The 23,824-nt window shown below is 49.6% G+C and overlaps 1 protein-coding gene across 6 annotated transcripts in view; it reads right to left on the bottom strand.

Annotated features, from left to right (window-relative positions):
- The window catches only part of b3glcta (beta 3-glucosyltransferase a), a 330,362-nt gene that overhangs the window by 78,815 nt on the left and 227,723 nt on the right, over positions 1-23,824 (bottom strand). The gene's annotated exons all lie outside the window — the stretch shown is intronic.

The following is a 23,824-nucleotide window of genomic DNA, read 5'->3' as shown; positions in this document are numbered from 1 at the left end:
TCCTAATTCTTATGTTCTTATGTAACCAGCTGGCCACCCAATGCTCCCCAGAAGACAGAATGGCCCAGATTTTGCGGTCAGCGGTTAACGAACGGTGCGCACGGTTCATTGCACTTACACATGCCCACAGATGTTCTTTGGGCTTTTACACTGCGATTTGCAGTAATTAGAGAGCTGAAACAACATGGTGCCCTCTACAGGGGATCTGGGACCTGTTTGGACAGGGCAAGCAATAGCGTTTCTCCTCAACCAACCAGATTGAAGAGGAGTCTAAACTAGGAAGTGTAAGTTAGAATATTTAATTCAATGCCAAATCATGTACAAAAAGCTAAATAAAGAAATGGAAAGAAAGATGGGATTAAGAGAGATAAAAGAGACAGAAAGAAAAATTTGAAAAGAAAAATTTAATTTGAATTTTTTAAAATCTCCAACAATAATTCAAATCTGAAGGAATGAGACTCCACATTTGTAAAAGTAAATTTTCAGTGCCAGAGAGGTTGTTTGGCAGTAATTAAGATTTACCAAACCACTAAAAGTTCACTTACACATGAATGGACAAGCCCTAACTTTTTCTGGCGTGTTTAGTGGTTATCTAGTGGGTAAGTACCGCAACTTCATGCCGTTGCATGTATGTGAATGCCAAGTTTCTCGGCGAGATATCGGTGTAGCGAAGCTTATAGAGGAGCAGGGCAAATCGGACAGCAACTTCCTGATTTCTGCATTTAACTGCGCATGTGCGGACACTGGAAGTTGCTGTCCGATTTACTCCTTAATAACGGTGAGCACTGATAGCTTTACCGTTATTCTTACTGCAAAATCTGGGCCATGTTTATTGCAGCTAACTGGGCATTATTTTTAAATAATGAAACCTATGTGAAGGTTCAATGCCCATTATGCTGGACAGTGCCAAGGTTAAAAAAAGCAGGGTATATTAAGTGGTAGTGATTAAGAGATGGCTGTAGATTATTAAGAGTGAAAGATAAAAGAGCTCCACAGTGCTGAGGTCCTGGAAAAAAGTGAATTCGAACAGGAAATATTACAATCAGTATTAGGGCTGGATTCTCTTCTTTGGGATGGAATGGCAGAAGAGCAGCACTGCTGCCAATCCCTCTGACTTCACTTCCACCGATTTCCCTGATTTAGGGGTCATTAGTCATCTAGGGTGAGCTCCTGGCAGGATTCCTGCCACCAAGAGGAAGCATGCCACTGCCAACCAGGAACATGAGGCAGTGTTACAGCACAACTGAAGCCGAGGCCTACAAAGGTAAGTGTTAAGGGCAAAATAGACAGAGACTATGGCCGGAATCTTCCTGCTGCTGGGCGTGTGGGTTTGGAGGCGAGTTGGCAGTAATAGTTGCCGAAATTGCGAGCGCGTTAGGAACCTGCTGTCATCCCTGTGCCTTGCGCCTTTAACGCGTGCGTGTTTCCTAGCACGCTACAGACCCGAATGGCAGAGGCAGGCGACCTAATAGAAGTAATGAAGTGCTTGTTGTGAGACCCTTAACAGGGTTTTTAACTGGAGCTTTTGGTTTTTACTGGATGACCATGGGAATCACGCAGCTCGGGAACCTCGCCTGTCAACATGAGGCGGAAGCTCAGTGGCCATTATGCGAGGTCATTAATGGAGAGCTTGGAAATCCAAATACATATTCCTACATGACACCTGCTTACTTGCCAAAGGGAAAGGCTCTTGCTGACTCCATTTTGTGCACAGATTTAGGAATCTAGAGTTTGCAAGTCTTTTCTGCACCTCGGAAGCCACTCTCACCACATTGCTAGTAACTATCACAACATTGACAGATTGGTCCTCTGATCCTTACTTGATCTGCCATCTATTACATCAGCATGGGTGTCGCTTATACTGTCTCACCTTGGTCCACAGAATCGGACCAGGATGAGCCCCATCACCAGCAGCAGCAGCAGCACCACCACCCTTCTCATCAACGACTTGATGCTCCACAGGACAGGGCATCAGCACAAGGCTGCACCGCACTGGAGGCGATACCCACAACACAGGGTATAAAGGCAGAGGATAAGCTTCCTCAACATGATTGGGCAGCACGGTCAAAGGAGGCTCAGGCTGTCGCGCCAGATCATCACAGACATTTGCAGCTTACTGGAGCAAGACCTCCAGCCCAGAGAACCTGGTGGACACGCATTACCAGTGGCTATCAAAGTCACCACCGCCCTCAACTTCTTCGCCTCAGGCTCCTTCCACAGATCTGCAGCAGACATTTGCGGCATCTCGCGGTTGGCTGCCCACAGATGCATTACACAGGTCACCGATGCCATGCTTAATAAGGCAGCCAATTATGTGAACTTTGCCACTGATGACGCCAGTGTTACAGAGTGGGTGTTCGGCTTTGCTGCTCTGGCTAGCTTCCCACGGGTACAGGATGTCATCGACTGCACACGTGACCATCAAGGCAACCCTACATCACCCAGGAGTGTTTATGAACCGCAAGGGCTTCCACTCCCTCTGCAACCATAGGAAGATTAACATGCACGTGTGCACTAAATTCCCTGGCAGCTGCCATGACTCTTTCGTGCTGCGCCAGTCCACCCTTCCTCAGCTCTTCGCACCACCAAACACACTTACCAGCAGGCTACTTGGAGACAAGGGCTATCCACTAAAGATGTGGCTCATGACACCCTTGAGGAGGCCAAGCAATGAGGTCGAGGAGCGTTATAATGAAAGCCACATGTCCACTAGATGTGTCATAGAGAAAACAATAGGCATGCTCAAGATGTACTTCAGATGCCTTGACAGATCTGGAGGAGCCCTTCAGTACACACCAGCCAGGGTCTCTAGAATTGTCATCGTATGCTGCGCACTGCACAACAGAATGCAGCAGCGAGGATTACAGCTGCATGAGGAGCAAGGCGCACATACCAGAGCCTCTTTGGTGGAGGAGGAGTAACATCTGGAAGAGGAGGAGGAGGAGGAGGAATCTGAGGTTCAGATGACACCAGCAGCTGAGCACATTGCTATCCAGGAGGCCAGTGATGGAGTCATCATGGCCAGATTTACTTAACTTTTTGCAATGCACCCATATGGCTGCCACATGCTTTGCCAAGTAACCCCACCAACAACACCATAAAGCATCCATACAATGACCAAGCCATTCCTTTCACACTGACCCCCATTGCTGGAGGCTACGTAATGTCTCACCATTCACTCTGACTCACAAAGACACTTCCAAGGTACCAGACAAAAATGGGCATGACCGGAAAGTGGTGAAAATAGATACTTTTATATGGTGTTATAACAGTAACAGAACCTTAACAATAACACTTCTTTGTATACCCATGTGCAATTAGGATTGTGGCTTTTTTCTTTTACCTGTGCTTCTACGAGGTGCAACCCCTGTGGCTTCACCAGAGGTAAAGGCAGGCTGTTCACTTCCCTGCTGCGACTGCGTAGACACTTTTGGAGGACGTTCTCTGAGTTTTGGAGCCTGTGAGGGCCCTGCCGAAGATTGCTCTTCCTGCGACTGTGCACGGGAGACTCGGCCATTGCGATCCGAGGAAGCATCTGGCACTCTGACTGAGGGGGAGGCAACAGGGGAGAAGTGAGAAATAAAAACAGAGAATGCTGGAAATACTCAGCAGGTCAGGCAGCATCTCTGGAGCGAGAAACAGAGTTAACGTTTCAGGTCGGTGACCTTTTGTTAGAACTGGAATAAGTTAGAGATGCAACAGATTTTAAGAAAGTGCAGGGGCAGAGAAAGGGGGGAGGAGAGGAAAGAACAAAAGGGAAGGTCTGTGATAGGGTGGAAGGCAGGAGTGATTAAATGACAAAAGGGATGACTGTACAAAGCAAAAGGAGATGGTAATGGGACAGGTAAAGAAACAATAGGTAAGTCTAAAAGAGGAGTAAATGGGGGTGGCAGAATCATCAACAGCTGCTGTCTGAAAAAGTAGCGGCAGAGGTTATGGTCTGAAATTGTTGAACTCAATGTTGAGTCCAGAAGGCTGTAAAGTGCTTAAGCGAAAGATGAGGTGCTGTTCCTCGAGCTTACGTTGAGCTTCTTTGGAACAGTGGAAGAGGCTGACGATGGAGAGGTCAGAGTGGGAGTGGAGTGGAGCGGAGAATTAAAGTGACAGGCGACCGGAAGCTCAGGGTCACGCTTAAGGACTGAACGGAGGTGTTCCGCAAAGCGGTCATCCAATGTGCGTTTGGTCTCCTCAATGTAGAGGAGACCGCATCGTGAGCAGTGAATACAGTATACTAGATTGAAAGAAGTTCAAGTGAATCGCTGATTCACCTAGAAGGGGTGTTTGGGGCCCTGGACAGTGGGAAGGGAGTGTGGCAGAGCCACCAAGGGGTTCTTATATTGTCGTACATAATTGCCTGTAACAAAGTCAATCGGTGTCTGTGTTCGTTTGCTGCATGTTAACAGCGCGGTCTCTAAAGGGTTAAGACCAAGCGTGATGACGTCATCACGTGGGTCACGTGACTTCCCAATGGCGGGAAACGTGATGACGCCATGACGTCAGACTGAGGAGCCTCCCCTCTCAGTCCTCGTGGAGCCAGCTTTAAGCAAAGACCTGTGTTTGAGTTCTCCTGTGTTTTTGAGTGTTACTTCCACCAGTTTGCATTAAACATCATTTTGGTTAAGCTGATTGCCTCGCTCTTAGTAATTTCGTCAGGAATTCACGAATTCCTACAGTGGTGACCCCAATTCTTCACGGACGATCTTCGCGGAGGAAGCGAGACGCAGTGACATGATGGAGGCCAACGCAGTGGCTTTGAAGCTCCCTCAGTTCTGGGAACAACAAGCAGCCTCCTGGTTTGTGCAAGCAGACGCTCAGTTCGAGCTCCAGAATGTAGTGCAGGATCAGACCCGTTACCTCTACGTGGTCTCCGCACTCGACAGCTCCATGGCTTCGAGGATCATCAGCCTGCTGGAAAATCCCCTGGCCGACGGCAAGTACGACACCCTTAAGGCGCGGCTTATCCAGGTATTCGGCCTCACAAAGTCGGAACGCGCACGGCGGTTACTCACGCTGCCCGGGTTAGGTGACTCCAAGCCTTCGGAGTTAATGAGCCAGATGCTCACGCTCCTTGGTTCAGAACCGCAGTGTTTCCTGCAGTGTCCACGTATCAATAACACACGGACTGCAGGAGAACAATAATAACAGGTGTTTACTGAACAGAGGGTATGCTGAAACTGAAAGTACAGAAGCCTGCTATGGCTTTATATACAGGTGTGGTCACTGCCGGTACTACAGTATAAAATCAGTTCTCTCTTAAAGGTACATACACAACAATTCCTCCCCTTTTAGATAAACAGTACATAACATTCATTTAACAATTAAATAATAACTAATTACAATTACAATTTTCTCTGTACTATATACATCAACTGAAGTAATCATTTATAAGTTCAGTCTTTGAGGAGGCTTCCTGATCCTGACTGGATAGCGCCTTTCTCGAGAATCCTGTTCTTGCGGCAGAGTCGATTCTGGCTCATTCTCATTGGTTGGTTCGTCAGCTTCCAATACCACTGATTCTGAGGTAGACGCAATCTGTACTTCGGGTTCATTACCAGCTGCGCATGCTCGTGGTATGGGTTTGGCTTGTTCCTGTGACTCTAGAATCTGGTCAGCATGGCGACTCACGATGCTCTCTCCAACGTCCACTGTGTACATTAGTGGTCCCTGCTGTGCGCATATCGTTCCTGGCTGCCATTTTTCTGTTCGGTAGTCGCGGGCTAAGACTGGTTGCCCTATCTTGAAGCTCCTGGTTGGCTTCTCATTGATGTGCTGGAATTGCTTATCCTCAACATCTCGACTTATGTTTGGTTTGAGCAAATCCAGGCGACATCTTAGCCTTCGGTTGAAGAACATTATGGCTGGAGCTTGGTTGGTGACTGCATGTGTCGCATTCCGGTAAGCAAACAAGAAATTATCCACCTTGTGTTGTAGTGGTATGTCGTCGTTATACATCGCCTTTATTGCCTTTTTAAAGGTCTGTACAAACCTCTCAGCCAATCCATTTGTGGCTGGATGATATAGGGCAGATGTGTAATGTTATACCCCATTATTCCTCAGAAACCTCCGGAAATCCTCGGACACAAACTGTGGTCCATTGTCGGAGCAAATCTGTTCTGGCATGCTATTTCTGGCGAAGATGGTCCGTAGGACTGCAATAGTTTTCTCCGTGGTGGTGGAGGACATTTTGATGACCTCTGGCCATTTCGAATGGGCATCCACGGCGATTAAAAACATTGAGTCCATAAGTGGACCAGCAAAATCAATGTGTACCCGTTGCCATGGAGGTGAGGGCCACTCCCATGGGTGTAGCGGGGCCTGTGGTGGAGCGTTTTGGACCTTCTGGCATCCTGTGCATCTCTTGGTCATATCCTCGATTTCTTTATCGATTCCCGGTCACCACACAAACGCCCTGGCTAGGCTCTTCATTTTTACCCCTCCCAGATGACCCTCATGAAGCTCATTGAGCACCCTATCTCTCAACTTGGTGGAATTACCACTCGGGATCCACACATCAAGGTCCCCCGGCACACTGACAGCTGTTCTCTCCTTGGCGAGAATGCTGGCAACAGTGAGTCGCCATGTGCTGGCCATCCCTTCACCATCAAATCATAGACCTGAGTGTGTGTCGGGTCATTTCGGGTTTCCTTCTCTATACTTGAGTTTGTAACAGGTAGACATTCGACGATGGTCGAATGGAATATCTCAACAGGGTCCACTGCAGGTGCTTCCTCCACCGTAGGCAACGGTAGGCACGACAGCCCATCAGCGTTTCAATGCTGTTTTGTACCCTTGTACTCTATGCCGTATTTATGTGCCCCTAGAAAAAGGGACCATCTTTGCAGCCGTTGCGCCATCATCACCGGAACGCCCTTCTTTGGGTTAAAAATGGAGACCAGAGGCTGATGATCAGTCAGTAGGGTGAATTTCTGCCCGTGCAGATAGTGATTGAACTTCTTCACCCACCACACCAGGCTGAGGGCCTCCCTGTCAATCTGGGCGTAGTTACGCTCGGCTGAGGTTAACGAGCATGACGCAAAGGCTATTGGCCTCTCTGAACTGACAGCACCGCTCCAATGCCGTAGGGTGACGCATCACATGCCAACCGAATCGGTAGTGTTGGATTGTAGTGGGCCAATACTTCTTTTGAAGTGATTAGGCATTTACATTTCTGAAAGGCACGCTTACACTCATCACTCCATTTCCATGTTACTCCAGTTTGCAGCAGGGCGTTCAGTGGGTGCAGAATTGTAGATAAATTCGGCAAGAACTTATGGTAGTAGTTCACCAACCCGAGGAACGACCTCAGTTGCGACACATATTCCGGTGCTGGAGCCTTGACTACTGCCTCAATCTTGTCTAGGGACTTATGTCAATGAAATCAAATCAAATCAACTTTTATTGTCATTGTTAGTGCACAAGTGCAGTACAACGAAATGTAGGCTTGCGGCTCTCGAGAGTGTACATTTGGATTAAGACATTTAAACATTCAACAAACCCCTCCTCATCAATTATGTGGCCACAATACGAGATTTGTCTCCTGAAAAACTCGCATTTGGGGCGGTTGGCTCGTAGCCCATATTCTTGTAATCTAGTGAGCACCTGCTCCAGGTTGGCAAGGTGTTCACTGTCATTTTCGCCCGTAACCAGGATGTCGTCCAAATAACACTGGGTCCCCGGGATCCCTTGCAGGACTTGTTCCATCGCCCTCTGCCAAATAGCCGGGGCTGATGCTACCCCGAATACCAGTTGGTTGTACTGGTAAAGACCTTTGTGAGTGTTTATCGTGAGGTATTTCCTAGATGCTTCTTCCACCTCCATTTGTAGATACGCTTGGGCCAGATCAACCTTCGTAAAGCATGTCCCTCCAGATAGTGAGGCGAAAATATCTTCTATCCGTGGAAGTGGATATTGTACTGTGTGCAGGACTGGGTTCACAGTTACCTTGAAGTCCCCACAGATGCGAACCTTCTTCAGCTCCCCAGGCGTGCTGCTCAATGATTTCTTCATTACAGGAATGATGGGTGTGGCCCACTCGCTCCAGTCCACCTTGGACAGCACACCCGAACGCTCCAGACTCTCCAGCTCTGCTTCAACCGCTGGGCGGGTCGCGTAAGGTACCAGTCTGGCCTTAAAAAAATTTGGGTTTGCGTTACCTTCGATTTTTATCGTTGCCGTTACTCCTTTTAGAGTCCCAAGTCCTTGTTGGAACACCTCTTTCGCGTCAGTTAGAATTTTTGACAGTCGTCCAGGTGTGACGTCGTCATCCTTTTTGTCAGTCACAGTTAGCGCCTGAATGGAATGCCAATCCAATTGTATTTTTTGGATCCATTCACGTCCCAATAATGGTGGTCCTCCATCTTGTAGTATATATAGATACAGTTTCTGTGCTTCCTTGCCGTTGTATTTAACTGGTACACTTATTTTTCCTCTGGGGTAGACTTTTTGCCCCGTGTATGTCTTCAATACAATGGACGTGTCCTTCAAGGGTATGTGTGAGAATAGCCGCTCATAGTCTCGTCGATTCATGACAGTTAGGGCTGATCCTGTGTCCAATTCCATCTTTACTTGGGACCCTGCTATCATGAGGGTGACCCAAATGGTTCGGTGATCCTCCTTTGCGATCACGTTGTGTAACTTTAGACAACTTAGTCTCCTTCTCGCGGAGTCATTATCACTCTTCTGATCTTCTGAACTACTGTCTGTCATTTTTTTTACTTTCTTGTACTTTTCCTTAGTAGTTCTTTTAGTGTTGGTTTTCTTTCCCGACCTGCAGACTCTTGCTATGTGTCCCACTTTCCCACATTGCCTGCATACTTTGTCCTTAAACCAGCAGTCCTTCTGATCATGGGTTGTTCTGCCGCAGCGATAGCACTTTTCTGCTCCATATGCCATTTCGTTCGCGTTATATTCTTGTAGTTTCTGTTGTATTTCCGCAGCTCCCCGTGCTGCTGCTTCGTATGATACTGCCACGCTGAAAGCCTGTTCTAGCGTCAGGTCCTTTTCCAAAAGTAGTTGTTTCTGGGTTCCTTCACTCTGGAGCCCGCAGACAAACTTATCCCGCAAGGTGTCTGCCAGTCCTGCTCCAAACTGGCAGTGCTTCGATAACTTGCGTAGTTCTGTAAGATAGTCAGCATTGCTCTCATCTTTGTGCTGGTTTCTTTTATGGAACTTGAATCTTTCTGCTATCAGCAGCGGTGTAGGGTTTAGATGTTCCTGTAAGATATTAACAATCTCTTCAAAACTTTTCTCCATTGGTTTAGCTGGGGTAATTAAATTCCGCAATAGGCCGTACGTTCTCGCGCCCATCAAATTTAATAATACCGACGCCTTCTTTCCATCAGCCACCTCATTTGCCTTGCAGTACACTTCAATTCTTTCCACATACGTGGTCCAGTCTTCTATTTCGTTGTCGAAAGCAGTGATACTGCCACTCTTCGGCATCTTGGGTGGTTTAAAATGGCACCTCCCGCGCTTTTTGTTCTTCCCCAATGGAATAAAATGGCGCCTCCCTTGCTGCTCCTAGCGTTCTAAAGGGTAATGGCAGCGCCCCGCGGCTTCGGCGCTTCTCTCTTTTCCTTCCCCTCGATTTATTTTCTCTACGCTGCCTCCTCCCAACGACGCTGCACGGCCCCTTTGCAGAGCCGCTCGATCGAGCTCGAGCCCGCCGCAGTCCGGAAGGGTCAGCGCACTACCTGCTACCAGCACGATTTGCTGGAACACCTTGACTGGGGAACCAAGCCCAGCTCTCCACAGCCTCCCCTGCGATTCTCTGAACTCCGATGGATCACTGGGCGGTTGCCCGCAGTCGACGCCTGTTGCTCTGACTTCGACCTCCAAGAAGCTTCTTTTCAGGGAAAGATCCCCGTGAGGCGATGCAGTACTGCAGGTGAGTTCGAACCTGCTCGTCGCCAATGTAGTGTCCGCGTATCAATAACACACGGACTGCAGGAGAACAATAATAACAGGTGTTTACTGAAGAGGGTATGCTGAAACTGAAAGTGCAGAAGCCTGCTACGGCTTTATATACAGGTGTGGTCACTGCCGGTACTACAGTATAAAATCAGTTCTCTCTTAAAGGTACATACACAACATTTCCTATTTTGGGAATTGTTCCTGAGCCAATTGCCCGAGCAGGTGCAGGCAGCCCTCGCGAGGTCAGAAACTGCAGATTGTGTGGCGCTCGCGACCGAGGCTGACAAAATTTACGCCGTCATGCAACAATACTGCGCTGCCTCGAGGCCTCCCTCCCAGAAAGGCCCCGCCCTGACGCCTCCACCATCCGGCTGGTGTTATTACCACGCCCGTTTCGGCCCGAAGGCCCGATGCTGCCGTCCTCCCTGCGGGTTCAAGCCTAAAGCAACGCAGAAACACCAGCACCAACCGCGCGACGGGAAGACTGAACCTGAAGTTTGCCCCACGGCCGCGATAGCGATTGGCGATTCCGGGAACCTACTCTATGTCACCGATTCCATCTCAGCCCGGCGGTTTTTATGCGACATGGGAGCGCAGTGTAGCATCCTTCCCGCATCGGTCCTCGACATCCGGACTGGGAGGCGTGGTTGTCCACTCCAAGCTGCCAACGGCGGCGCTATTCGTACATTTGGGAGACGACGGGCTCAGGTGTGTTTCGGCAGTCAACGCTTCCAATGGGAGTTTATCACCGCCAAGATTGCGCAAGCGATCCTCGGCGCTGACTTTTTATGCGCCAACAGCTTCTTAGTAGATTTGAAAAACTGTCGACTGATCAACGCCGCCACGTTCAACTCCATCCTGTGTTTTCAAGGTTCTGCCGCGTCGCACGCGGTCTCCTGCGCCTTGCCAGCGTCCAACGATTTCACCCGCCTCCTTGGGGAATTCCCAGAGTTAACCAGGCCCACCTTCGCTGCAACGACCGCCAAGCATGGGGTGGAGCACCATATTACGACGACCGGCTCCCCGGTTTACGCACGGGCTCGGCGATTGGAACCCAGCAAACTCACGGCCACGAAGGCAGAGTTCGCCGCAATGGAGAGGTTGGGGATTATTCGCCGGTCGAATAGTCCCTGGTCCTCGCCGCTCCATATCGTCCCTAAACCCGGTGGCGGATGGCGGCCCTGCGGTGACTACCGACGGCTTAACGAAGTCACAACTCCTGATCGGTATCCCATACCACACATTCAGGATTTCTCCGCGCATTTGGCCGGGAATTTGTTTTTTTTTCCCCAAAGTCGACCTCGTCCATGGGTACCATCAGGTGCCTGTGCACCCCCAGGACGTCCCAAAGACGGCGGTTATTACCCCTTTCGGCCTATTTGAGTTACTCCGAATGCCATTCAGGCGTTTCAGCGCCTTATGGATTCGGTACTGTGGGACCTTAAGTTTTTATTTGTGTACCTCGATGATATTCTAATCACCAGCGCCACTAAAGAGGAACACATCACTCATCTGCGCTTACTCTTTCGCCGCCTCCATCAGCATGGCCTGATAATCAACCCGGCCAAATGCCAGTTCGAGCTGCAGCAGTTGGACTTTTTGGGCCACCGCATCACTTCGGAGGGGGCGTTGCCACTTCCATCAAAGGTGGAGATGATCGCAGCATTTCCGCGGCCGCAGTCCGTCAAGGCCCTCCAGGAGTATCTGGGTGTGGTGAATTTTTATCATCGGTTTGTGCCCAGGGCCACACAACTAATGCGGCCACTCTACGAGGCTCTCAGAGGAAAACCGGGAAAGGGACCCATGGTTTGGACTCCGGAGATGGATTGTGCCTTCGGGGACACGAAGGCCGCCCTCGCGAACGCAACTATGCTGGCACACCCACTGCCTGGCGCCACCATCGCCCGGCGCCACCATCGCCCTCATGACCGACGCTTCTGATTTCACGATAGGAGCCGTGCAAGAGCAGTGGTTCAACGGTGCGTGGCAACCACTGGCGTTTTTTAGTCGTCAACAGCGCCGTAATGAGCACAAGTACAGCACGTTCGACAGGGAGTTGTTGGCGTTGTTTCTGGCTATCCGCCATTTTTTTTTTCTATTGGAAGGGCGCCATTTCACTGCGTTTGTGGACCACAAACCGCTGACGTTTGCTATGGCCAAGACTACCGACCCGTGGTCGGCTCGGCAGCAGCGGCAACTCACCTTTATTTCAGAGTTCACCACAGATATCCGTCATGTGGCCAGCAAGGACAACATGGTGGCTGATTGCCTCTCGCACGCAGCCGTCCAGCTGGGAATAGATTATGCGCACATGGCTGCCGACCAAGCAGCCGACCCCGAAACTCAGGCTTTCCGTACCGACTCCTCCTGCCTTCAGCCAACGGATGTACATTTCCACTCGGCGGGCACCTCTTTGCTCTGCGACATCTCCATGGGGCCTCCCCGCCCGATCGTTCCAGTTTCCTGGCGTTGCAAAGTTTTTGACGCCATACACGGACTTTCACATCCTGGCGTGAAGGCGTCTCAGAAGTTACTGGCATCCAAATTCGTTTGGAGAGGGATGCACAAGGACGTTTGCGACTGGGCTAACGACCTGTGTAGTTTGCCAACGAGCCAAAGTGCAACATCATGTTAAAGCCCCCTTGGCCACCTTCGAAGTGCCGGAACGCCGTTTCGACCACGTCAACGTCGACCTCGTTGAGCCACTCCCACCGTCACACGGTTTCACTCACCTCTTGACCATGGTCGACCGCACTATGAGATGGCCGGAGGCGGTTCCGCTGATGTCCACTACCTCCGCGGATGTCGCCAGGGTTTTCATTTCCTCGTGAGTGGCACGGTTCGGCGTCCCATCGGATATTTCGTCCGACCGCGGCCCACAATTCACGTCCGAGCTTTGGAATGCTGTGGCTCTCGGTTTGGGCACCAAGCTCTATCGCACCACGGCCTACCATCCACAGGCCAACGGGTTATATGAGCGCTTTCATCGGTCATTGAAGGCAGCGCTCAGAGCCAGCCTCCAGGGCACCGCATGGGTAGACAGGCTGCCTTGGGTTATGCTTGGTTTGCGTACGGCACCAAAAGAAGACCTGCAGTCGTCTGCTCCGGAACTGGTGTACGGCCAGACACTCCGGGTGCCAGGTGAGTTCCTGCCATCACCAACGCAGCCGTGGTCCGCAACCGAGCAACTCGACGCCCACCGCAACGCTGCCCGGATGTTCCAGCCGATTCCGACGTCACATCACGGTCTTCCGGCCTCCCACATTCCAGTGGAGCTAATGCGGGCCAAGTTCGTTTTTGTTCGTCACGATGCCCATCGCAGTCCACTCAAGCCTCCTTACGCGGGGCCTTTCTGAGTATTGCGGGAGGGTGCCAAAAGTTTTTTGGTCAACATCGGCGTGAAACCCGACCACATTTCAGTGGACCGCCTCAAGCCCGCGCACCTGGACCTCAAACAGCCAGTCGAAACCGCACAGCCACTGCGTCGTGGTCGGCCGCCCGTCGCTGCCACGCCCGGCCGGATCGTTCCACCTGCCAGTTCATCAACTGCCCAGCACATTCCTCTCCAGGAATAGAGTCGTCGTTCAAACAGGCTTGTCTGACCTCCTCTTCGATTGACTGCCGTTGTTAAGGACAATTCTGGGGGGGGGCGCATGTGGCAGAGCCACCAAGTGGTTCTTATATTGTTGTACATAATTGCCTGTAACAATGTCAATCAGTATCTGTATTCGTTTACTGCATGTTAACAGTGCGATCTCTAAAGGGTTAAGACCAAGCGTGATGACGTCATCACGTGGGTCACGTTACGTTCCCAACGGCGGGAAACGTGATGACACCATGACGTCAGACTGAGGAGCCTCCCCTCTCAGTCCTCGTGGAGCCAGCTTTAAGCAAAGACCTGTGTTTGAGTTTTCCTGTGTTTTTGAGTGTTACTTCCACCAGTTTGCATTAAACATCGTTTTGGTTAAGCTGATTGCCTCGCTCTTAGTAATTTCATCAGGAATTCACAAATTCCTACAGGAGGAGGTAAAAGAGCAGGTGTTGCATCTCCTGCGCTTGCACGGGAAGGTGCCGTGGGAACGGGAGGGGTTTTGAGGGTGATTGAGGAGTGAACCAGGGTGTCGCGGAGGGAGCGGTCCCTTCGGAATGCTGAAAGGGGAGGGGAGGGGAAGATGTATTTGGTGGTGGGATCACGCTGGAGGTGGGGGAAATGGCGGAGGATGATCCGTTGAATGTGGAGGCTGGTGGGGTGAAAGGTGAGGACAAGGGGAACTCTATCGTGGTTCTGGAAGGGAGGGGCAGGGGTGAGGGCAGAAGTGCGGGAAATGGAACGGACACGGTAGAGGGGAATCCTCGGTTGAAGAAAAAGGAAAGCGTATCGGAAGCACTAATATGGAAGGAGACGGAGAAACTGGGAAAATGGAATAGAGTCCTTACAAGAAGCGGGGTGGGAGGAAGTGTAGTCCAGGTAGCTGTGGGAGTCAGTGAGCTTACAGTGGATGTTTGTTGATAGCCTATCCCCAGAAATGGAGACAGAGAAGTCGAGGAAGGGAAGGGAGGAGTCAGAGATGGACCATGTGAAGGTGAGGGAAGGGTGGAAATTGGAAGCAAAGTGAATGAAATTTTCTACTTCAGGGCGAGAGCAGGAAATGGAACCGATACAGTCATCAATGAAAAAGAGGTGAGGGAGGGAACCCGAGTACGACTGGAACAAAGAATGTTCCACATATCCCACAAAAAGGCAGGCATAGCTAGGACCCATGCGGGTTCCCATAGCAACACCTTTAATTTGGAGGAAGTGAGTGGAGTCAAAGGAGAAGTTGTTCAACGTGAGAACATGTTCAGCCAGGCAGAGGAGGGTGGTGGCGGATGGGGACTGGTTGGGCCTCTGTTAAAGGACGAAGCGGAGAGCCCTCAGGCCATCCTGGTGGGGGATGGAGGTGTAGAGGGATTGGACGTTCATAGTGAAAAGGAGACAGTTGGGACCAGGAAATTGGAAACTGTTAAAGTTGCAGAAGGCATCGGAAAAGTTGTGGATGTAGATGGGAAGAGACTGGACAAGGGGAGAACAAAAAAAGTTGAGATCGGAAGAAATCAGTTCCATGGGACAAGAACAGGCTGAAACAATGGGTCTATCAGGGCAGTCCTGTTTGTGGATCTTGGGAAAGAAAGAAAGCATTGCATTTCTATTGCGCCTTTCACGACCACCGGACGTCTCAGCTTTACAGCCAATGAAGTACTTTTGGAGTATAGTCACTGTTGTAATGTGGGAAGGAGGTAGAAGGGGGCTGTGCAGGGTTGGGGGACTATGAGGTTGGTCGCCGTTGAGGGAAGATCTCCAGAGGGGGCGAGGTCAGTGACAGTCTTGGAAACAATGGCTTGATGTTCGGTAGTGGGGTCATCTCCTTTTGCTTTGTACAATCATACCTTTTGTCATTTAATCACTCCTGCCTTCCACCCTATCACAGACTTTCCCTTTTGTTCTTTCCTTCCATCCCCCCTTTCTTAAAATCTGTTACATCTCTAACTTTTTCCAGTTCTGACGAAAGGTCATTGACCTGAAACGTTAACTCTGTTTCTCTCTCCACAGATGCTGCCTGACCTGCTGAGTATATCCAGCATTCTCTGTTTTTATTTCAGATTTCCAGTATGCGCAGTATTTTGCTTTTGTGTTGTAGGGTAGAAGTGGGAGCATTTGAGAGGAGCACCCAATTCCATGTCCCCTCTAACCATCATCCCTCTCATGGGCCACCCGCACTTCCCTGCTAGCAAGGAGCTGGAGAGTACCTTGCTGCATAGCAGTGGGGCCATGAGGACCCAAGTTAATGTTTAGATCCCTCCTCGAGAGGAGGTCTATGAACCTCTGCCATCTGTTCTCCATAGCCAGCATGTGCTCATTAGCTGCTCCATGCAGGTGACCATCCTTTCCATGGAAAAGCACACTGTCGCCATCGCCTGCAACATGGTGCTGCTCGTGTTGGAGATGGACTCCTTCATTCTCTGCACATTTGCAGACATCGCGGCTGCAAAACCTGCCAGAGCCACCTGCATTTCTTGCTGCCCCTCGAGGATCAACCCCTTTCTCGATAGCCCCCGAAGCTCAGCGTCTGCATGCAGCTGAGCAGAGCTGGGAGTGTCCTGCGCCCTCCGCCGAGGAGTCTCCATTGCTGTCCCTGTCAACGCCAGCTGTTCTTGCTCACTTGTGAAGTGTGAGACACCAGGTGACAGCTCTACTCCATTTCACATAGGACCCACCGAGGCGTGCGTATCTGCGCTGGTGCTGGGTGCGCTTGGGTCTGCTGACAGTGCACCCTCAGAGGCTGGGGCGTCCTCGGAGGATTCATCTTTCTCCTCCGGCTAGACAGTAGGGGGGAGGGGGCGAAGGGGAGGGCTCTTGATGGGCCTGTGGGAGAGTAAAAAGATGATTTAGAAATGTTATATTAAGAATGGGTAACGATACCATTATGCAAATGATGAACATTCACTGGCTGCTGACATCAGTCCCCATATGAGTGACTGCTATATGCCATGTGGCTGTATGAGATGTAATTCTGTCACCAGGTTGCTGAGAGGTCCCCCTCTCTCTGTCTTCCACCGCCAGCAGCTCTGCAACTCTCGACACCTCCAGGGCCATCTCCTCTGCTGCAAAGTACTGAAGGCTGGAGGGGCACCTCCGGTTCTCTCCCTCTCCCTGTTGTTGTGGGCTCTCTTTTCCTACAAGTAGAGAAAGAAGAGAAGTTTGAGTTGAGAGTGATGGAATGAGTGTAAGGAATGTGTGGGTTACATCTGTAGAGGGTGACGATAAGGGAGTGGGGTGCTAATGCCAAATGGCCTCTTATGTGGTGTTGCTTGGTATGATTACATTAGGATGATGAAGGTGAGTGTGGGGGGTGGTTAGTCAGATGGGGATGTGAGTATGTACAAAGAGATAGAGGGATGGGTGGACGTGCAAGTTATGTTGGTGTGAGTAATGATGTGCAGGAGTAGGCTTGAGAAGGCAGAGTGATGGCAGGAACATCAGGATGAAGGTAAGTGTGGCTTTGCACTCACCTTTCCTGATGTCACCAGATCATTGAATCTCTTCCTGCACTGCATCCAGGTCCTCCTGACGACATCCCTGCTGTTGATCTCCTCAGCAATTTCGACCCATGCCCTTTTGGTCTCTTGGGGAGGTCCTCTTCTGCCCATCAGCAGGGAAGAGGACCTCCCTGCATGCTCTGGTTCCCTCCACTAGAATATGTAGTAAGTCATCCGAAAAGCTGGGTGCAGCCTTCTGTCTTTGTGAAGTCATTTTTATAACTCAGCAAGAACCCACTCCTCTACAATGCTCCCTCCACACTCCTACATGAACCTTCAAATGCAACGTGGCCAAAGCTGCTTTAAATATCCCTACTGGAAATGAGTCATCGATGACGTAATCAGACACGCACCACTTAATAGGTCTGGCAAACACGCATGACTAGTTTAATAGGGGCCATTAACTGAAAGTCGCAGTGGTGAACGCGCTGTTCACATCTTTGGGCTCCCGACCCGCTACGCGGCCTGCACCCATGCAACCCGACTCCACGGTAAAAATTCCGGCCTAAGCCTCTACTGGGACCTCTCATTTCATAAGACCGAGGATTTTGCTGACACTATCCGAAGCCTACTATCCCCTTCCACCAGGTGGTTCCGGGAAGATTGGTAACTGGGAGAGAAGGGAGGGCAGCCCTGCCCTATTTATCCCTCCACTCCCCCCACTGGCATTTACATGCAATGGGCAGCGACGATGAGCAAGCAGCAGTCCTAGTGAGAGAGTCTTACCCCCCTATTTTCCCGCTATTTCCACAGCAATCCCACTCAATTTCAGGCAGGATTGATCTACAAGAAAATGAAATAAAAGTCACGGTCTAGTTATTTATGCCAGAAGCAATATGATTAAACAGGACAGCCAGTGCTAATTTAAACGAGCGAGGGAAAGCGTCGGAAAGGAGAAGTATTTCCCTGTGATAATGGCCTCTTGTTGGCTGTGGTGCCTTTTATATTTTCGTCAAATAGATAGAAATGGAATCATTTTGTTGTTGACTCCCGGTTGCCGCTGTTTAGTTTGGTGACGCCTATTATGGGAAGCGAGAGCGAAGCGTTCCCATGCAGCACGCAGACAGTATGGCGGAGGGCGGTGTTGGAAGGGTATTGTGTGTGATCTTGACGCGTTGCAAGGAAGTTCCTCTCTCCCTTGCCTGTGAGGCACCAAGTTAAGGGGATTCTAGTTTCCTGCACTTAACCGTTGAAAGGATATTTAATCTGCAATTTTGCATTCAACATTTTTGAACCTTTTTGCAAGCCGTGTTTAAAAAAAAGGCCTAACTTATGCCTGCAGCCAACGGGGTCTGAAAGGAAAATATGCAGCTGATTAATGTTGAAGCACCTAGTGCCAGGGATGGAGTCCTGAGCAATAAACTATCCTACGCCCTTTGGCTCCTGCAGATGTATCGGGCATCGGTTGAGGACAGGCTGCTGACTATTGCGGAGAAAGCTGGCAACAGGGTTTTATTAAAGATAAAGACTGGAGCCTGATGGTGGCTTCATGGACTGGTGCTGCGATCTTGTTCCAGAACGGTCACACAGCCAAGTGAAATCCTTCCCGAGGCCGCTTAACTTCCAACCGTTGCCACGCTCCAGGATTGCTAGATCATGGAGAAGGGATGGAGCCCGTCGTTCTCTTCCAAAATAGCGGAAAGCAGTATTGCCAACCCCACCGCCTCATAAATCAGGAGACAAACTCTTAAAAATCATGAGATTTGGTATAGAAATCATGAGTTGCTATTTTTTTCCCGACCCGACCCCTCGCTGACCTTAGCTCCCGGACAGGAAGCGCATTCTGTGACCTTTGCTCCCGGACAGGAAGCACATTCAGCCATTACTCACCGATTACTGACATAAGAACACAAATAGGACCAGGAGTAGGTGGATTGGTGGTCCTACTGTCGCGTCACTCGCAGGCCGGCCTTGCTCTGCTTTTTATCGTTACTTTTTCCGGAACATAACCCCTTCCAGCCCTGCAACCCTTCGAGATATCTGTGCTCCTCCAATTCGGGCCTCTTGCACATTCCCAATTTTAATTGCTCCACCATTGGCGGGTGCGCCTTCAGCTGCTAAAGCCCTAAGCTCTGGCATTTCCTCTTTAAACCTCTCTTTCCTCTTGCAAGACGTTCCTTACAACCTACCTCATCTGCCCTATTACTTCCTTAGGTGGCTCGGTGTCAAATTTTGTTTGATAACACTCCTGTGAAGCACCTTGGGACGTTTTACTGCATTAAAGGCGCAATATAAATACAAGTTGTTGTTGTAGCTTCAGCTAGAAACAATGATAACCTAATTACTGCTTGTACCAACTACTACATGACTACTACATGTAATCCCAGGCAGTCTGACAGGGGTTACTCCAGCATCCATATGCTTCTTGTCTTTTGTTGTCTGTCTTCAATAGTTCACATATGGCCTGTGAGAACTGCCTGAATCAGACTATTTCACAGGGCATAGTGAATCTAGGCTCAAGTATAGTAGTGCTGTTGGGACCGCTTTGAATGGAGGCTGTATTTTGATGGAAATTGTTCTTGGTACCTATAAAGAATTTGAAATTTGTTTTTGTTTTTAATTCAAGACTTAGGTCATGTCTTTTGGAACTAGATCAGTTTGGTTCACTGATTTAAAATGCCAACGACCATCAATGCAAATAGGTTCTCTGTAATCAGCATAAGATACTTACTTGTCCATTATGAATATCTTATTAAAATGCATATGTCTGGGAACCTGCAAAAGGAGTAGGCCATGTAGACAAAATGTATTCTAGGCAATCTAATCTTGTACAGATTTTTTTTAAATTCGTTCATGAGACATGGACGTTGCTGGCAAGACTAGCATTTATTGCCCATCCTAATTGCCCTTGAGAAGGTGGTGGTGAGCTGCCTTCTTGAACCGCTGCAGTCCGTGTGGTGAAGGTACCCCCACAGTGCTGTTAGGGAGGGAGTTCCAGGATTTTGACTCAGTGACGATGAAGGAACGGCGATATATTTCCAAGTCAGGATGGTGTGTGACTTGAATGGGAATTTGCAGGTGATGGTGTTCCGATGCCCCTGCTGCCCTTGTCTTTCTAGGTGGTCGAGGGTTTGGGAGGTGCTGTCTAAGAAGCCTTGGCGACTTGCTGCAGTGCATCTTGTAGATGGTACACACTGGAGCTATGGTGAAGGGAGTGAATGTTTAAGGTGGTGGATGGGGTGCCAATCAAGTGGGCTGCTTTGTCGTGGATGGTGTAGAGCTTCTTGAGTGCTGTTGGAGCTGCACTCATCCAGGTAAGTGGAGAGTACTCCATCACACTCCTGACTTGTGCTTTGTCGATGGTGGAAAGGCTTTGGGGAGTCAGGAGGTGAGACACTCAGAATAATAGTCATAACGGCACAGAAGGAGGCCATTCAGCCCATCAAGTCCGTGACGGAAGATGGTTTCGATCCATCGACCTCGGAGTTATGGGCCCAGCACGCTTCCGCTACGCCACAGAATACCAATTATCTGACTTGCTCCTGTAGCCACAGTATTTATGTGGCTGGTCCAGTTAAGTTTCTGGTCAATGGTGACCCCCAAGATGTTGCTAATCGGGGATTCACCAATGGTAATGCTGTTGAATGTCAAGCGCCCGTGTTGGAGATGGTCATTGCCTGGCACTTGTGTGGCACAAATGTTACCTGCCACTTATTAGCCCAAGCCTGAATGTTACCCAGGTCTTGATGCATGCGGACACGGACTGCTTCATTATCTGAGGAGTTGTGAATGGAACTGGACACCATGTAATCATTAGCGAACATCCACACTTCTGACTCTATGATGGAAGGAAGGTCATTGATGAAGCAGCTGAAGGTGGTTAGGCCTAGGGCACTGCCCTGAGGAACTCCTGCAGCGATGTCCTGGGGCTGAGATGATTGGCCTCCAACAACCACAACCATTTTTCTTTGGGCTAGGTATGACTCCAGCCAGTGGAGAGCGTTCCCCCGGATTCCCATTGACTTCAGTTTTACTAGGGATCCTTGATGCCACACTCGATCAAATGCTGCCTTGATGTCAAGGGCAGTCACTCTCACATCACCTCTGGAATTCAGCTCTTTTGTCCATGTTTGGACCAAGGCTGTAATGAGGTCAGGAGCCAAGTGGTCCTGGCGGAACCCAAACTGAACATCGGTAAGCAGGTTATTGGTGAGTAAATGCCACTTTATAGCACTGTTGACGACACCTTCCATCACTTTGCTGATGATTGAGAGTAGACTGATGGGGCGGTAATTGGCTGGATTGGATTTGTCCTGCTTTTTGTGGACAGGATGTACCTGGGCATTTTTCCGCATTGTAGGATAAGTGTCAGTGTTGTTGGGCCTAGGGCTGTTCTGGAACAGCTTGGCTAAAGACACGGCTAGTTCTGGAGCACAAATCTTCAGGGATGTTGTCGGGGACCATAGCCTTTGCTGTATCCAGTGTGCTCAGCCATTTCTTTATATCACGTGGCGTGAACCGAACTGGCTGAAGACTGGCTTCTGTGATGGTGGGGACCTCAGTAGGAGGCCGAAATGGATCATCCACTCGGCACTTCTGGCTGATAGCATGCTGTTTCCGCTGTTTAGCATGTATGTGGTCCTGTATTGTAGCTTCAGCAGGTTGACACTTCATTTTTAGGTACACCGGCTGCTGTTCCTGGCATGCTCTTCTGCACTCCTCATTGAACCCAGGTTGGTCTCCTGGCTTGATGGTAATAGTAGAGTGAGGGATATGCCGGGCCTTGAGATTACAGATTCTGGTGGAATACAATTCTGCTGCTGCTAATGGCCCATAGCACCTCATGGATGCCCCATTTTGAGCTGCTAGATCTGTTCTGAATCTATCCCATTAAGCTTGGTGGTAGTGCCACACAACACAATGGGGAGTGTCCTCAGTGTGAAGACAGGACTTTGTTTCCACAAAGTTTTTAATTGAATATAAGTTGGACGCCTTTGTTTGTCAGTTCAGAAAGCCATTTACTGACAAATACAATTGCTAATCAAAAACATGAGTCGTTCTTTGATTTGGCCTGCGATAAGCAGTGACTCAGATTTCCGAGTTGAGGGATAAGGCATGATAATGTACACTGAAAGTAGTACAGGAAGACGATGTCAGGTGAAGTTTGTCATTCAGAAACAACCTTTGTCTCTGTCTTTCTCTTTCTCTCTGTCTCTCTCTCTTTTTCTCTCGGTGATTGCGAAGAACGGACTTGTCGAGTTACAAGAGCCTGACTCTGCTCTGTTACAGTCATATTAGTCTCACCTCAGACCCACTGCCCCGTACAGTAGTTACAAAGAAAGGCAAAAGTTGTTTTTGATGCTGAAGTGTAGCGTCGGCTATTGCCGAACATGTGCTTGGATCTAAAGGACTCTGTCCCATGCAAGTTGTGATAAAACAGATCTGCTGGTTTTCAATGCCGAGGAACTGGACAATCCAGGATGTGATCAGCACAGACACTGTCTGGCTGAGCACTGCTTCGGACACTTCTAATACAACAAGTTATTGCTTCGAGTTGAGTCGAGATCAGTTCCTGAATCAAGGGAGGAAGAATTGCATCAGAGACAAATTAGAGAAGTAAACGACAGATCAGCTGGAATTTTCTCAAGGGAGGATTTTACTGGCAGGGCTTAATTTGAATGTGAGGCCTCGGATTCCCGCCTGCAGCCAGCAAGCTCGAGAGGCGGGTGGGTAGGCCTCAATTCAGATCGCCGGTCTGGGATCGCCTGGGGGGGGGGGGGGGGGGGGGGGCGGAGTCAAGGATCGCCGGCCTGGGGGGTCGAGCATCGTCTGTCCGGTGGGGGGGGCAGGGGGCCTGGGAATGCGACCAGAGGCCTCGGGGGGGGGGGGGGGGGGAGCTCTGATCATGAGGGGTGGGTGTGGTCGAGTCCCTGGATCCAGGAGGTAGGTATAAATCCACTTAACACCTGGATGCAACAGTTCCCGCCTTGGTTTAACTGCTGGATTTCACGAATTGTGTGAAACCCATCCCCAGGCAGTTAAATTCAAAATGGAGGGGAAAATAGAGGCTTCCAGCCTAATTATAATATTTCAATTGATGTACCGACCCCTGGGAGCGGGTTAGCTGCCCACCCTCCCGTCCCGCCTCTGGCAAAACTGGAAGTGGACAGGTTGGAGGCGGGATCAGGTCGGGATTCACATTTTTAACAATTTAACTGCCCCCACACTCCAAATCCACCCTTTTCTTTTAGGGGAAAATTCCAGCCTTCGTGTTTTGTCAAAGGAGCTGTAACTATACTGAGAAGCAGTCGATTTGCGAATGCGTGAAAAATATACGCAATTCGCACATATGCAAATCACGTATTTTTTTCCCGCATGCGCAAATCCCGAGATTTAGGCATTCCATCACGAGATCGCAAGCGAAGCTTTGTTTTGCTCCAAAATTGCATCTCTCGTGATAGAAGCACGAGAGTTGGCAATACTGGAAAACACAGTTACATCCCAAGGGAACGGCCAGAGGGGTATTTGCGAGGCGTTGAGGGTCAAATGAGGGTCATTGCTCCTTTAAGGAGGGCAATATAATAATTGGTTTGATCTCGTTGCTATTTGAGCTGAATTGGAGGCTGTACTTAACTGGCCAGCACCGGCACGATGATAAAGAAAGGGAAAATAGAATGAGAGTAAACTAGCGAGAGACATAAAAACAGACTGTAAAAGCTTCTATAGGTATGTAAAAAGGAAAAGAGTAGCAAAAATAAATGTGGGTCCCTTACAGGCTGAGACAGGAGAAATTATAATGGGGGAAAAAGGAAATGGCAGGGAAATTAAACAAGTACTTCCTGTCTGTCTTCACGGAAGACACAAAAATCCTCCCGGAAACCAAGGGACTAGCGAG

This window comes from Somniosus microcephalus, chromosome 10 (assembly GCF_052327205.1).
Source record: "Somniosus microcephalus isolate GS21.2 chromosome 10, FLI_Smic_1.0, whole genome shotgun sequence".
Classification (NCBI taxonomy): domain Eukaryota; kingdom Metazoa; phylum Chordata; class Chondrichthyes; order Squaliformes; family Somniosidae; genus Somniosus; species Somniosus microcephalus.
This window is presented reverse-complemented; position numbering and strand designations above follow the sequence as displayed.